Source organism: Neoarius graeffei, chromosome 10 (genome assembly GCF_027579695.1).
Source record: "Neoarius graeffei isolate fNeoGra1 chromosome 10, fNeoGra1.pri, whole genome shotgun sequence".
In the NCBI taxonomy this organism is placed as follows: domain Eukaryota; kingdom Metazoa; phylum Chordata; class Actinopteri; order Siluriformes; family Ariidae; genus Neoarius; species Neoarius graeffei.
In genome coordinates, this window is record NC_083578.1 from 66,912,290 (window position 1) to 66,927,877 (window position 15,588).

Below are 15,588 nucleotides of genomic sequence, written 5' to 3' on the forward strand. Positions count from 1 at the left end.
ACCCAGCCTGACACAAAATATTTGTAGGCATCCAAACTCTTATACGCTTTCAGATCAATACCTGTGTATGGCGATGGGTTTTAACGACATAGGTATACAGATCATGTGGGCCGAAGTCAGGTAAAGACGAGGGCTTCGTGTACTTCCGTACATCAGTGAACAATCCTGGTGGAAGCAGGTAAACGTCGTTCTCTAAGCCTGCTAACCTCAATTTTTGCAAATACCTCTCCCTCTGCTCGCCCTGTAAATGCCCTACGTCGCTGGATAGTGAAGGTGTTTTCTGCATCTCGCTCCTTTTTCTTTTATGTTTTTCGTTTGTCGCCTTCCTCGCATTCAAACTGATTCGAGCCGTGACGTCCAAAATGGCAGCCTAACGATGCATCACATGACTTGGTCACATGGGTGAAAAACCTCAATAGCCGACCTTATAACATTGCTATTTCAGATCCAGAATCATAGAAATATATGTGCTCAACCCACTACAGTGCGAAATCATTCCTTTATAACTTTAATGTGTGCGTGAGTTTTTCCCCCTCGTGACAGCGCGATGCAGCGCAGCCTCAGTGGACTTCAATGGCATTTGGGAGCTCTGCGCTTTTCAATCTCAAAATGCAAGACGGTTATTGGACAAATACTGCGAAAATGCCCGCCTACGGACTCCGAGCCTCACAGTGGGAGGGACGTGGCAGTTTCCGCGAGGAGACTGGTGATTGGTGAAAGCGGCCAGATATTTTCTTTGATTGACAGCTCGTTTCAACTATAGACAGGCAGCGGTGAATTTCAGTTCAGTCCCATGCGGATTCGCAAGTGCTGTGGTGTATTGTAAGAGATCAGCTTACATTTCGATTTCATTCATTACATACGGTTTCTACCAGCTTTTTTAGTATGTATATATTTTCATTGTAAATAAAGTGTAAATATAGTGTTGTCAAGTTTGCTATCTTAGTTCCAGAAATTTCGTTTATTTGAGTGATTGAACTTGAGGGGGCTAGTCAGTTAGCAAGAAAGCTGCGCACGGATGCCGAGCATTGCTGATTTAATTTTGGCGAAGCCATTTGCCAGTCTTCCTTTCGAGGAAAAAATTAAAATTAAAGAGCAGGGTAGACCAACGCCTCAAACTGACTTGGTGAAAAAGGTAGGGAATAATACTCGTTCCTTTCAGCTCTCCTGGTACGTGAAAGTGAATTGGCTAACAGCAAGTGACCCACATCAACAACAGTAAATAGGCTACTTTAGTAATATGTCATGGATGGACCAAAAATATAGAATCTATTTAAAATGTTTATGCTGAGTATATTATATTGGAATATCTGGATATGAATTAAACACAGCTACAATTTGGAAAACATTTTTAAACAAAAACACAGCCGAGAACATTTCACACTACAGACCTGGATTAAAAGTGAAGGGTTATCAAAATTGTCAGTAAAACATCTCTCAGTCAAAATAAGTAAAATATAGGGAATGTGTCATTGAATGAAATGTGTGGCACCCAGCTCTACTGCTGAGGTTCCTGACAAAGAGCTGCTTTCAATAATGATCAATTTTTAAACAACATGCCACAATTTTAAAATATAAAATGTTAAAATATACCCCTCCCCCCCAACACCACCATCATGTATATTGGACAGTAGGCTAATGGGCCAAAAGAACCTGTTATTTCACAGTTTGTGACGCTGCCAACAATCAGCCAGATCAGAGGCAAGAGTATGGGCAAAATTAATGTTTTTTCTTTTAAAATCTGGAAATATCGTAACCGACCAGCCTCCCCTGTTTGAAAGACTACCAGCCGCCACTGGTGTAGGTCCATTGCCACCCTCAAAGTCGGGGTGTGCATACTTGTTGACCGTCATGTGTCAGGCCACACGGTATCCAGCTGCTTATCCGTTACGCACAATTACCACTGGTTCGGTCATGAAAGCATTGTCTCAGTTCATGTCGATATTTGGAATACTGAAGGTTGTGCAGAGTGACTGGGGAAGTAATTTCACTTCAGGTCTGTTTAAGGAAGTTTTGAATCAGCTTCATGTAACACATCGCGTAAGCAGCGCATACCATGCGCAGAGCCAAGGTGCTCTTGAACGGTTCCATTGTGCATTAAAATCTTTATTGCGCGCTTACTGCGTTGAGTTGAATAAGGATTGGGAGGAGGGTCTTCCCTGGCTTTTACTAGCTGCACGCGAAGTAACATAGGAAAGTATGGGATTCAGTCCCAATGACCTGGTATTTGCACACAGGGTTCGGGGCCCTCTCTCTGTGTTAAAATGTGAGGTGGAACCAGTGCAACCACCTCAGAACCTAATTGATTTCGTGCATGGGTTTAGATGGAAACAACTTCTTGCGTGGAAGTTGTCCAAAGAAAAGCTGTCTAGAGCACAAAGGAAAATGAAGCGGCTGTATGACCGTCACGCTGTGGAGCGTGGGTTTAATGTTGGGGACCAGGTCCTGGCTTTGCTTCCAGTGCCCGGTTTGCCTTTTTGTGCTAAGTTCTCTGGTCCGTATGTTGTTGTGCGTCAGGTAACTGATTTGGATTATTTATTATCTACTCCTGATCGCAAAAGATCTACCCAGTTGTGCCACATTAATTTGTTAAAGCCATATTATGCTCCCGCTGTGCAAACAGGCTTGAGCGGTGAGAGCGCCAAGTCTGTCGGACTGGCTACGGCGAGCGCATTGAGTGCGAGTTCTAATGTGATTGTAGACCCTGAGGATGCATTCTCTTCTGGTGCGGTGCTGCAACCTCATCTTAGAAATTCTGAGTTGTTGTCCAATTTGGATAGGTTGTTCGGTCACCTTTCTCTTGGACAGCAAAGCCAGTTGAAGTCTTTAATTCTTCAGTTTGATGTCTTTTCTGATGTTCCTAGTTGCACAAATGTAATTCAACATGACATTGTGGTTGAGGATGTACAACCCATTCGTCAACGTTTTTACAGAATTCCATCCGAGAAAGAGAAACATTTGGAAGCGGAGGTGCGCTATTTGTTGAATCGTGGTTTGGCTAAGCCTTATTCTAGCTGGTCTTCACCTTGTTTGTTGGTAGCCAAGCCGGATAACACTTTTTGGTTTTGCACCGACTATCGTAAGGTGAACAAGGTGACAAAGCCCGACTCGTTCCCTCTTCCACGGATGGAAGACTGTATTGATCAGGTGGGTTCAGCACGCTTTGTCAGCAAGTTCGATCTATTAAAAGGGTACTATCAAGTCCCACTGACATCGCGAGCACAAGAAATTTCTGCGTTTATTACACTGTCAGGTTTATACTCTTATAACGTCATGAGTTTTGGCTTGCGCAACGCTCCTTCCACTTTTCAGCAGTTAATGAATCGTGTTATTGCTGGGCTAGAAGGTTGCGCAGTATATCTTGACGATGCAGTAATTTATAGTAACACTTGGGAGGAACATCTGTCCCACATCCGTGCATTTTTTGTTCGGTTACGTGAGGCAAAACTTACAGTGAATCTCGCGAAATGCGAGTTTGCCCAGGCTACTGTGGTGTACCTTGGTAAGGTCGTTGGACAAGGGCAGGTTTGTCCGGTTAGAGCCAAGGTGCAGGCAATTGATGAATTTCCCCCACCTACCACAAAGAAAGAGTTGATGAGGTTTTTGGGGATGGTGGGTTATTACCACAGTTTTTGTTCGAACTTTTCCACTATTGTTGCTCCATTGACTGCACTGCTTAGGAAAGAGCTTAAGTTTGAGTGGAAGTCGAAATGTCAGTCTGCATTTGAGAATTCGAAATTGCTCTTGAGCACCGTGCCTGTTCTTGCTGCCCCCCGGCTTGATATGCCTTTCGAGTTGCAAGTGGATGCAAGTCAAGTGGGCGCGGGAGCAGTTTTGTTACAGTCTGATGACAGTGGTGTTCGTCGTCCAGTTTGTTACTTTTCCAGAAAATTCAATAAGCATCAAGTAAATTATTCGGTTATAGAAAAGGAAGCGTTAGCTTTGGTTTGGGCATTGCAACATTTTGACGTTTATGTGGGGGGAGGAATACAGCCCGTGTTGATCTATTCTGACCACAACCCGCTAACGTTCCTTCATTCATTGCAGAATCCCAACCAGCGCCTTATGCGTTGGGCGTTGTTTCTACAGCCTGATGACAGTGGTGTTCGTCATATTAGGGGGGTGGATATCCGTCATATTAGGGGGGTGGAGAACATCATGGCTGACACTTTGTCGTGGTCCCCTTGTGATGTGTGATTGCTCTGTCATAATCCAGTGTGTTCTGTGTTTCTCTTATTTCAGCCCGTCTTAAATTGCTGCCTGGCGCCAAGGTGTGCTGATTGGTTGGGATGGGGAGATGCAGGACAGTGGAAAGTGGATGGGTATTTCACAGTCACTGTAGTATGACTGATTTAAGTTTTTGTGGCGTTTTCACTGTGCTCTGTTGTATATGTTCTGTATATGGATATTTAGTTTTTTGTTTAGTTAAATTGTGCAGAGACTCACTGAGGTGTGTCTCTGTTTTAAGGAGGGGGGTGTCATGACCTTGTCTCTTTTGGGGTGTCTTTAGCTCCACCCTGGTCCGTGTGTTGCTTAATGTGCAATCAACAGGTGAATGGTCCAGGTGTGGAGGATTGTAGATAATGGGGGCTTGGCCTATAAAAGGTCTCCCGAGAAGGCAAGAGGGAGCTTCCTCCTTCATTTTGGTTTGGTTAAACTCATTTGTACACAGACCATAACACATTACATTTTTATTTTACATATTACTGACATTCTTCCATTATTTAAATAAATATCGATATATTGAACGTACTACTTGGTGTGGTCTCCCTTTATGTTGCACTTGCCTTGAGCCAGCAGGTGTAACATTGCTTAGTGACTAAGCAATGTTACACCTGCTGGCTCAAGGCAAGTGCAACATAAAGGGAGAAAGGGAGAAAGGGAGACCTTAGTCTATCTATCTACATTTACTCTCTCTTCCAAAGGCATTTTGGGAAACAAAGAATGGCAGAGTAAATAATCAACCTGTGATTGTATTTCAGACGCGCCTTCTTAATCACAGCTGAGTGATGACATCACTGACGTGTGTATGAATCTACAGTCTGGGCTAGAAAGAAATCAGCGCTAGTGTTACTTCTTATAGCGTTCTGTGTGTTTTTCTTATGACTATTAGTGGTGCTGTGGTACTTGGTTTGAGAAGTCCAAAATAATCCACCTGGCTTGTAGTACTCGAGCCCAGGACTCGGATTCGAGTCCGACTCGTGCCCTAATTTTAAGGACTCGTGACTCAACTTGGACTTGAGCACTGATGACTCGGACTTGGACTCGGACTCGTGCATTAACTGCATTCAGACTCGTAAATTGGGGACGAGGACTCGGATTTTTTCTTTATTTTTTGTAACATGCCATAATAATTTGGCATAAGATATTTATATCTACATTAATTTTTGTACTAATGTTGTGCAAGAGTGTCACACCTGCGTGCCTTGGTAAGTGCATCAGATAGACCCTTGGATGTGCTCCGGACAGCACGTGTGCCAAGCGGACTCTCGTGCCATAAACGACTCTCACCTGCACAGGATTAAGGCACAATCAGTGTGCCTCTATAAAAACTGTGAAAACACACTTACTTTGCGAAGTATTGAGTTGCGTTGCTGACACATTACTGAGCCTTATTTCCTTGTTTGTTTTCCTGTTTCTTGTCTTCGATTCTGCTGAGTCTACGATAGCCTGTTTGTGCCTCACTTGACCTGTTGCCTGTTTCACTGTTTTACAATTTTGCCTGCCGTTGTGGATTGTTTACCTGTCTTCACTTGCATTAATAAACACACCTTCTGCACTTACATCCGTCTCCTAACCATCTCTGACAGAATACTTTGTACTCCTTGACAAAGAGAAGCATATTCACCTGTTCATACGTCATGTTCAGGAATAAACTAATGTTAATGGCGCTGAAACAGCCACCATTAAATGGTGCGATTGGAGTGTTGGACTCAACTCGGACTCAGCTTGGTTCAATAGTGGATGTGACTCGGACTCGACATTTTTTTAATCACTTGGACTTGAACACTGGGGACTCGAGACTGGACTCGGACTTGAGGTTTAGTGACTCGACTACAACACTGTAATCCACCTTCAAGTACAACATTGTATTTTAAATAATAAAATAATCTTATGTGAAATCTAAAAATGAAACTTTGATGTCATTTTTTCTTTTAATCTTGTGCGGCCTGTTCGCCCATTTAAACCATCCCTGGTTATAAATCTCTTCTAAGCAACAGTCATCGAGAATACATTTTCATAGATAATGAGTCATCAAGGAGAGCCATATTTTAGCCTATCTAGGTAATGGTTTGGTAAATATTCGGCAAATTAGCATTTAAAGGAATCAGCTCACTTTAGGTGAGCTGAAGCATTTCATCAAACATCCACCTAACCAAGTATCAGCTACACAGTGTAGAAAATGTAGCTACAGTTCGAAAGAAAATTCTTGCTTTGAGCAATATCTTAGTGATAACCCTGACATATGCTTGCAGTGCATTATGGGAATACATACAGTCCCTCAGCCACCCAAGGTGCCTGCAAGGTGTCTTTTAATGACTACCAAGGTGTCTTTTAATGACTACCAAGGTGTCTTTTAGAGTGGATTCAATGTTAAGATTATTTTCCCCCAACACACATGATCATCCCCAAATTCTGTTTTTATTATTTTTTTTATTTTATTTATTTATTTATTTATTTTTACAATGAAACCTTGGTCATGGGTCATTACATGTAGATCCCAGGCTTCCAAACAATAGGATATAACTTTGCTTCTTTATTTGATGATACAATAAGATTCAACTTAGATTAAATTTGATACAATTCCCATTTTCATTATTGCCTTTTAACTGATGCAGCAATCCAAATGATCTGAATGTTACACCCATAATATCTGTCATGACACTGTACTTTTTAACATACCACTAGAACACATGGCAGAATGTCTTGGGCTGTGCCCAAGAGCTTTAGCTACCACTCCAATTTCATGAATCTTTAATGTAAAACCAGCTTTATTTATGAAGGCTGAGGAGTTCTTGTATTTTTAGATTATTTCCAGATCATCTCATCACAGTGAGACTACATGTGAAGGTTCAAGGGAAGGTCATGTGAGAGAGGAAGCAAAAGTGCAGTTCAACAGTGCTGTCCTGGTATGAAGTGCAAACACAAATAGTAAGTCAATAAAAAAATCTTTCATCTTCTTGACTGAGAATGTTATTGGCAACCTGAAAACACTGGTAATGTTGATAATCCTGTATCTACATGGATGATTTGAATCACGGTGAGATACTTTAACTTATCTCTGATTCTTTCGATTGCTATTTATTATTTATTTTTAAATTGTTTGATAAAAATCCAACATGCAATCTTTAATCGACAGGAATGGATGGATATATTAGATATAATGTTAGTATTATATAATAATATATTATTACACATACAGGACACTTTTTCAATGGAATAAAAACATGTATTCTATTCCCTTCTAGCAGGTTTCATTCATTTGGTTTGACAGCATGCAATATTGTTAGCATATGGCTTATCCTATGTGTATTACGTCACTCTACTCAATGGAGAATGAGTGTTGAATATGGTTTATGATATTGCATGGTTGTCAGACAATATGATGTCACACGTCGGAGACATACAACTTCTGTGCTAGCGAACAACTGTGACATTTGTAAACAAACATTGCCACCAGGTTTGCTTCATTAAATATGGAAGGTTTTGAGATAATTTTGAAAGAGAAAGACGCATAGAACACCAGAAAGGAATGTGTATGTATAGTAATAGCAATATTGGCTGGCTTTTTTCATGGTATATCAGATATATTCCATTCAGCTAGCATGATACTGAACTCGTCTTTGACTCACTGAATATCATGACAGCTGAATGGAATATATCTGATATACCACTCAATAGCAGCCAATATTATTTAATTATTATACATACAGGCCACTTTTTCCATGGAATAAAAACATGTATTCTATTCCCTTCTAGTCAGTTTATTGATGGCATGCAATATTGTTGTCATATTGCTTATCCTCCATGTATTACGCCACTCTTCCCAATGGAGAATGAGCATGCAATATTGTTATAATATTGCACGTTGTCAAGACAACACGACATCACACATCGGCGCTCATGTGAAGATCCAATGACAAAACTTTTCCACTGCACATGCACACAATCATTTCTTTGTTGGCCGGGAGAGAGAGAAGATGAGGCTAATCCAGTGCTTGGTTTAATCACTAAATAAATAAACTGAAAACTGAAACTAAAGATGTGCTGAACACCCAAAAGGCTACCAAAACTTCATTATGTATTCTTCACGCATATTTACAAGATAAAAACATACCAATGGACATTGAAAAGCTAGAAAACAGACACGTTGGAGATGTAAAACTTCCACGCTAGCGAGTGACTGTGACAGTTTGTACATAAACATGGCTGTGAGGTTTGCTTCATTAAAAGCGGAAGATTTAGAGAGAATTTTGAAAGAGAAAGATGCACTGAACACCTGAAAGGCTACCAAAACTTCCCTGGATATTCTTCATGCATATTTACAAGAGAAAAACATACCAATGGACATCAAAAAACTGGAAAAGAGAGCAATAGCAGAAATATTGTCCAAGTTCTACTTGGAGGTGAGGAAAAGTGACGGAGACTTTTACAAGAGGACTTCACTCGTGGACTTCACTCAGCAAAGCCCTTTTGTTTTGAACAACTGCAATGTAACAATTAACTACAACCAAAAGTAACTTTGAACTTGAACTGTCAACCTGCATATAGCTTGTATATACGTTGGGTTGTTGTTCAGGCTTTTTGGACTTGTACCATTTTTACTGTTAGAACTTTGACTTTGTACAGTATATTGGATTGACAGAACATTGAATTACATTTGATCAGAATCAGCATTCAATATTGGCAAGTTACCTCCCAACTTTTTGTAAAATCTATACTTGTTCCATCAAATGTGTATTATTAATAATAATAATAATAATAATAATAATAATAATGGCTGGTTTATTTCGTGGTATATCAGCTATATTCCATTCCATTCGTCTTCAACTTTTTCAATATCATGCTAGCTGAATGGAATATATCTGATATACCACAAAAAAGCCAGCCAATATTATTTAAATATAATATAATGTGTTAGTAATATTTGCATAAATGCTGCATTAAGTTCAAAGCATATAATATAAAATGCTTAGTCATGGTGCCTATTTTTTAAACTTAATTATTAAATTTTCAAAACATGTATAGAATTAAATTATACATAACATCTAGCATTTAGACCATATTTTAAAATGAATGATGTTCTAGGAACACTGACCAGAACTAAACTGTAGTGTTCATGTATTCAGGCATCATAGCCTAAATATCCGAAAGATATTTTCCTGTTTGCTTGTGTTAAATAGTAGCTACTCATCAGGTTACATCACAGACTGCACCATATCCTGATTAGCCTTTCCCTTTACAGCTTAAATATGATGAAGTGAAAGCTTTCAGAGGGATGAAGCTTATACATGTACACACACACACAAATGAAACTCTCCTGTTATTCTGGAACAGGCACATCACTTAATGCCTCTCAGACAGAACATTCATCCTCATTAGAACCTGTGTTTGGATGTAATTATGCTCGTCAGCATGTTCGAGTGTTTTCTCAGCTCATCCATGGTGGATAGAGTGAAAAGTTAGCCATTCATTTATCAAACTCCTCCTTCCACATCAACATGTCACTTAGCTTATTCACACAGAATGCTTTCAAACACACACACACACACACACACACACACACTACTGGAACACAGTTCTTCACACTTGGGCAGGATGCCACAGAACTCATGAAGGATTTTCCACATTGTTACTCCACATTAGTCTGAGGGTCTGAGCTATAATTTGAAAGCAGTGATGCTTTCTTGTTATCCTCTTTAACAAACAGAACCCAGCAGAGAGTTCCTTTAGCACTGTTTTATCTTCCAGTACTGGTTTACACTCAAACTTGGGCTTTAAAAATAGAGGTAGTCACAGTTAACAAATTATACTCACAGGCAGTCAAAGGTCAGCAACAAAGAAACACTGACACACAGTACCAGTGTGGACACTCCTACTCATTCATAGGTTTTTTTTTGCATTTTGACTATTTTCTACATTGTAGAACAATATTATGAAATAACATCTCATCTCATCTCATTATCTCTAGCCGCTTTATCCTTCTACAGGGTCACAGGCAAGCTGGAGCCTATCCCAGCTGACTACGGGCGAAAGGTGGGGTACACCCTGGACAAGTCGCCAGGTCATCACAGGGCTGACACATAGACACAGACAACCATTCACACTCACATTCACACCTACGGTCAATTTAGAGTCACCAGTTAACCTAACCTGCATGTCTTTGGACTGTGGGGGAAACCGGAGCACCCGGAGGAAACCCACGTGGACACGGGGAGAACATGCAAACTCCACACAGAAAGGCCCTCGCCGGCCCCGGGGCTCAAACCCAGGACCTTCTTGCTGTGAGGCGACAGCGCTAACCACTACACCACCGTGCCGCCCCTGTCAGAACTGTGTAATTGTCAATATGTTTTTCTACATAGTCTTTGAGACTATTTTCAGGTAAGTATCCTTGACTTGCAAGTGATGTCAAAGCAAAAAAGAAACCCAGATGTCAGCCATGTTAGTGGAGATACAAATGCAGGGTCAAGCGACATTCCATACAAAACACAGTCACGCGTGTGCAACTCTCTTTGTTTTTCCACTGCTTTAAGCATTCTTTTAGCTATGCCATATCTTTGCGCTGTATATGGTTGTGGTCACAACAGTACTCGTGACCGAGGCACGTTCTGATTTTTTAGAATTCCGTCCGTGATTCAGAAAGAGGGCGAGGAAACGCTGAGGCTTATTATGGAAAGGAGACGAGCGCGGCTGAACAACATCGGCAGGGCTGATCTAACAGAGGCTCAAACCAAAACAGCTCATGTTTGCAGTAATCGTTTTGTCTCAGGTGAGATTCAAAAGCTTTCTCAATAATATCATGGAAGAATTTTATTTCATGTTGCTAGAATTTTGCTATAAAATGAGCGTTCTCTTGTCGTGGTTCACTCGGCCGTTGTTATAATTTTAACATGTGTATCACCATTTTGCTTCTTGAAGCATCAGCAAAAACAATCCAGACTGGGCACCCACTCAGAAAATAGGCTAAGTTTTGTCCAAGGTCAGACTTGCAGCCAAACCAGATAGAACGCGATATCTGGGTACTCAGTGGTTGGTAGAAGTGTCTTATCTTCAGAAAAGTTTGACTTTTTTAAATAATATGGGTCAAAACCACACATATCTATTTTCTCTTTGTAGCGAATCTTCGCTCAACCGTTCAAATCGTAGTAATGCTGAGAAAACTCAGCATTGTTTACAGACACGCTTTCAGTGGCTGCCATCCTAGTTGCTTTGTATATCCACCATCATGGCGGACGCTCATGATGCAGCACACTTTGATCACCTGGTTGCAAGTCATCTATATGATCTGTTATCCTAGTAGTAGAGTAGTCAATCAGAACGCACAATTGCTCATATCCAGTGAATGTGGATAGAATAATTAGTCTTATTAACTTTACGTGAGAGAACAAAAGAGAGGAACAAATTTGTTTCATGGATGTTCAATGACATTAAATTTAACTACAAACAAATATGTATGATGTGACATTTTTAATTTGATTAATAAAAACATAGAACAGAAGGCAAATTATTGCAACTCCAAATAACAGTAGCTCAACTTTGTACCATTGTATTTTCTCCCTTTACTAATTTTATAATTATCTTTTATAAATTCTACCACTGTGCCACCCCTCAATTTATTAATGCATAAATAAGAACATTTTGTGAATTTACTGAGGAATAGTACAAAGTAATTTTTGAAAAACGTGGTGTTTTAATAAGTATCTTAATTCGAAATAAGTTCATTTGATTGATATGTAGTCACATGACTCATGATGGCTGCTGTGATATTTTGTTTCCAATAAAACATTTAACCAAATATACTTTTGTCTCTCAGTTCCTTCGTAAAACATCATGCTCTCCCCCAAATGTGCTAAATAATAAAGTTCCAAATGAATCCTTAATGTTCTGCCAAGGGTGGCACGGTGGTGTAGTGGTTAGCGCTGTCGCCTCACAGCAAGAAGGTCCTGGGTTCGAGCCCCGGGGCCGGCGAGGGCCTTTCTGTGTGGAGTTTGCATGTTCTCCCCGTGTCCGCGTGGGTTTCCTCCGGGTGCTCCGGTTTCCCCCACAGTCCAAAGACATGCAGGTTAGGTTAACTGGTGACTCTAAATTGACCGTAGGTGTGAATGTGAGTGTGAATGGTTGTCTGTGTCTATTGGCCCTTTTCCACTACCCTTCTTCAGCTCGTTTCAGCCCGACACGGCTCGCGTTTCGACTACCAAAAACCAGCACGACTCAGCTCGTTTCAGCCCTGCTTAGCCCCTAAAACTCGCACTGTTTTGGAGTGGGGCTGAAGCGAGCCAAGCCGTGCCGAGTGAGGCTGGGGGCATGAGCAGACACTCCCCTGTGCACTGATTGGTGAGGAGGAGTGTCCTCACATGCCCACACATGCCCAGCGAGCGCGCTGGGATCTGTAAACACCGCAAACCCGGAAGGAGAATAATTACGAATTACGAGAATTTCTGAAGCCTTATGCGCCTCGCCTCATCTATACGCTCTTGCCAGTATCTGTCCGCGTTGTCAGTGACAACAAGCCACAGCACCAAGACCAGCAACACTAACGACTCCATGTCCTCCATGTTTATTGTTTACTATTCGGGTCGTGAGACTACCGCTTAAAAGCTCACTGATGTCACTGTTTGCGCTGCCTAACGACATCACGTGACGTCCACCCACTTTCGCTAACTCCACCCAATGTGTCCACCCACTTCCAGCCAGCACGGTTCAGCGCGGTTGTAGTCGAAATGCAACTCCAACAGCCCCGCTCAGCTCGACTCAGCACGGCACGGCTCAGCCCGACTCAGCCGCGTTTGTAGTGGAAAAGCGGCATATATGTCAGCCCTGTGATGACCTGGCGACTTGTCCAGGGTGTACCCCGCCTTTCGCCCGTAGTCAGCTGGGATAGGCTCCAGCTTGCCTGCGACCCTGTAGAAGGATAAAGCGGCTAGAGATAATGAGATGAGATGTTCTGCCAATGGTATTCACTATCAGACAGACGTCTCCACAAAAACTCAGGTTTCCGATCCCCTTAACCGTGTTTGCTTTGTTTAAATAATAAAAACTTGCATTTGTTGCTTCCTTAATGGTGTTTATCATTGTTTAACACATTTGTTCAGTTGGAGATGGGTCCAAACTTTAAAGTGCCCTGCCTTTATAAAATTTCCACTTTAAACATCATCATGAACAACAACAACAACAAACACTGACCTGCTTGATCTGTATTGATCTGCTTGGTAGTGAATGGGAAATGGAGGGAACAGAAAGAAAATTTGTCATAATTTCGAGGAATAACTGTAATTTCTGTAAAGTGGATCAAAGAGAGGTAAGGACATGACAAAGCCAAAGTGTTTTCTGGGAATAGTAGCTATAGAGGTCTTGTTCTGATCAATAAAACAGTGACACAGGAAGACACACAAAGGGCAGGAGATACTGGCTTTCCTTCACTTGCTTTATTGCTTTGTGACTCAGCCAATATTAAAATAATAATAAATAAATATGAAATTTGTCAGAAGATGGAATGTTTTCCCCCAATAGTTTTAAGATGATTTGTTAAAAAAAAGTATTATTTTTCCAAACATAAATTTGTGGTGAGCACTTTTTCTCAGAGTAAACACACAGTACACTTCAGTGTGGTGCTGATTTTATAGTTTTAATGTATGACTGATATGACTATTCTTACACATTACCACTCTACATACCGTACCCTCACTGGAAACTGTAATATGAACTTTTTCTTGATTCTAAGGTTTCTGTTCTTGGCTGGCAGGAGTGGAACCCAATGTGGTCTTCTGCTGGTGCTTGCTGAGATGCTTTTCTGCTCACCACAGTTGTAAAGAGTTGCTATGAGTTGCTATATCCTTCCTGGTAGCTCAAACTAATCTGTCCATTGTCCTCTGACCTCTCTTATCAACAAGGCATTTCCATCCACAGAACTGTCGTTCACTCAATGTTTTTTTTTTGCACCTTCTGTGTAAACTCTAGAGGCTGTTGTGTGTGAAAACCCCAGGAGATCAGCAGTTTCTGAAATACTCAAACCAGTCCATCTGACTCAAACCAACACCCATGCCACAGTGAAAGTCACAGAGATGACAATTTTTCCCATTCTGATCTTATTTGAATCCTTGAAGATGTTTCACCTATCATCATAAAGGCTTCTTCAGTTCTGTTTGACTAGTGGGGAGTTCCAAGTATTTATCCTCGAGTGGACCAAAAGCAACCCTAAGGAGAGTCGTTGAGGTCATATGGGTCGTTGACCCTTTCAGTCATCCTGTAGGTTGTTAGGGTCACTGGAGGCCGGGTGTGAATGGTATTAGCAGCCTAGAGGGGTCGGCATCTTAGGTTGAAATGCAGGTGGTTCCTCTAATCTGCAATTTTTCTGGAAGTCCTTTCATACTCCCACACCAGTCGAAGGGTTCTCATCCCAAAGTGTGTGGAAATATGTCTGTGAATGGTAACACCGTCCACACCCGGCCTCCAGTGACCCTAACAATCTACAGGATAACTGAGAGGGTCAACGACCCATGTGACCTCAACAACTCTCCTTAGGGTTGCTTTTGGTCCACTAGAGGATAAATACCTGGAACTCCCCACTAGTCAGACAGAACTGAAGAACCCTTTCGGATGAGAGGTGAAACATCTTCAAGGATTTCAAGCAAGTCCAGTTGCCTTCTTTAGCGCCTACGGTTTACGATGACCTGGATGACTGAGAACCAGGGCTTTGAACCAGAATTTTTTTCCTATTGGTTCGTTCCGAACAGAAACGGAATTTTAACGTTTCCGGTTTTGGGTTCCACCATTAAATAGACGTTCCCAAACCGGTTAGAACAAAAAAATTTTGTTCCCGGAACGGTTAATTACGTTCCCTGTCAGCTGTTTAACAAATGGCTATAAAATTATGTCTCTGTCTCATCTAGCTTAAGCCAAATGTAGGCTAATTCTATTACAACCTTCATTCAATAAGACAAGAAATAATTCAAAACAATTATTATTTCAAATGTTGGCAATTTGGATTCTCAAGTATGTCTTCCCATCTACACAAACAGAAAAAGTGCCAAAAATGAAAGATAATTCGTTTAGTGTGTTACCAAAGGCTAGTCAGGCCCTATGCATTGATAGGCTAACAGAGGTTAACGTCATTTAATGTTCGTGAGCCTCTCATTAACGTGGACAAATATATTGATATCGTGTTTGAAATTGACGTTTTTGAATAACGATAGACTGCAATATTTACCTCTTATTTAAGATGTGGAGACGTGATAGTAGTCCACCCTCCCGCTCTCTCCATTCAGTCAGCGAACGTCTAGTGAACGTCACACAGGAAGTGAACCCCAGCGGGTCATAGAAACTTGCGCAGGAGAAGAATGACTTTTTTATTTGTAGGCTATGAAA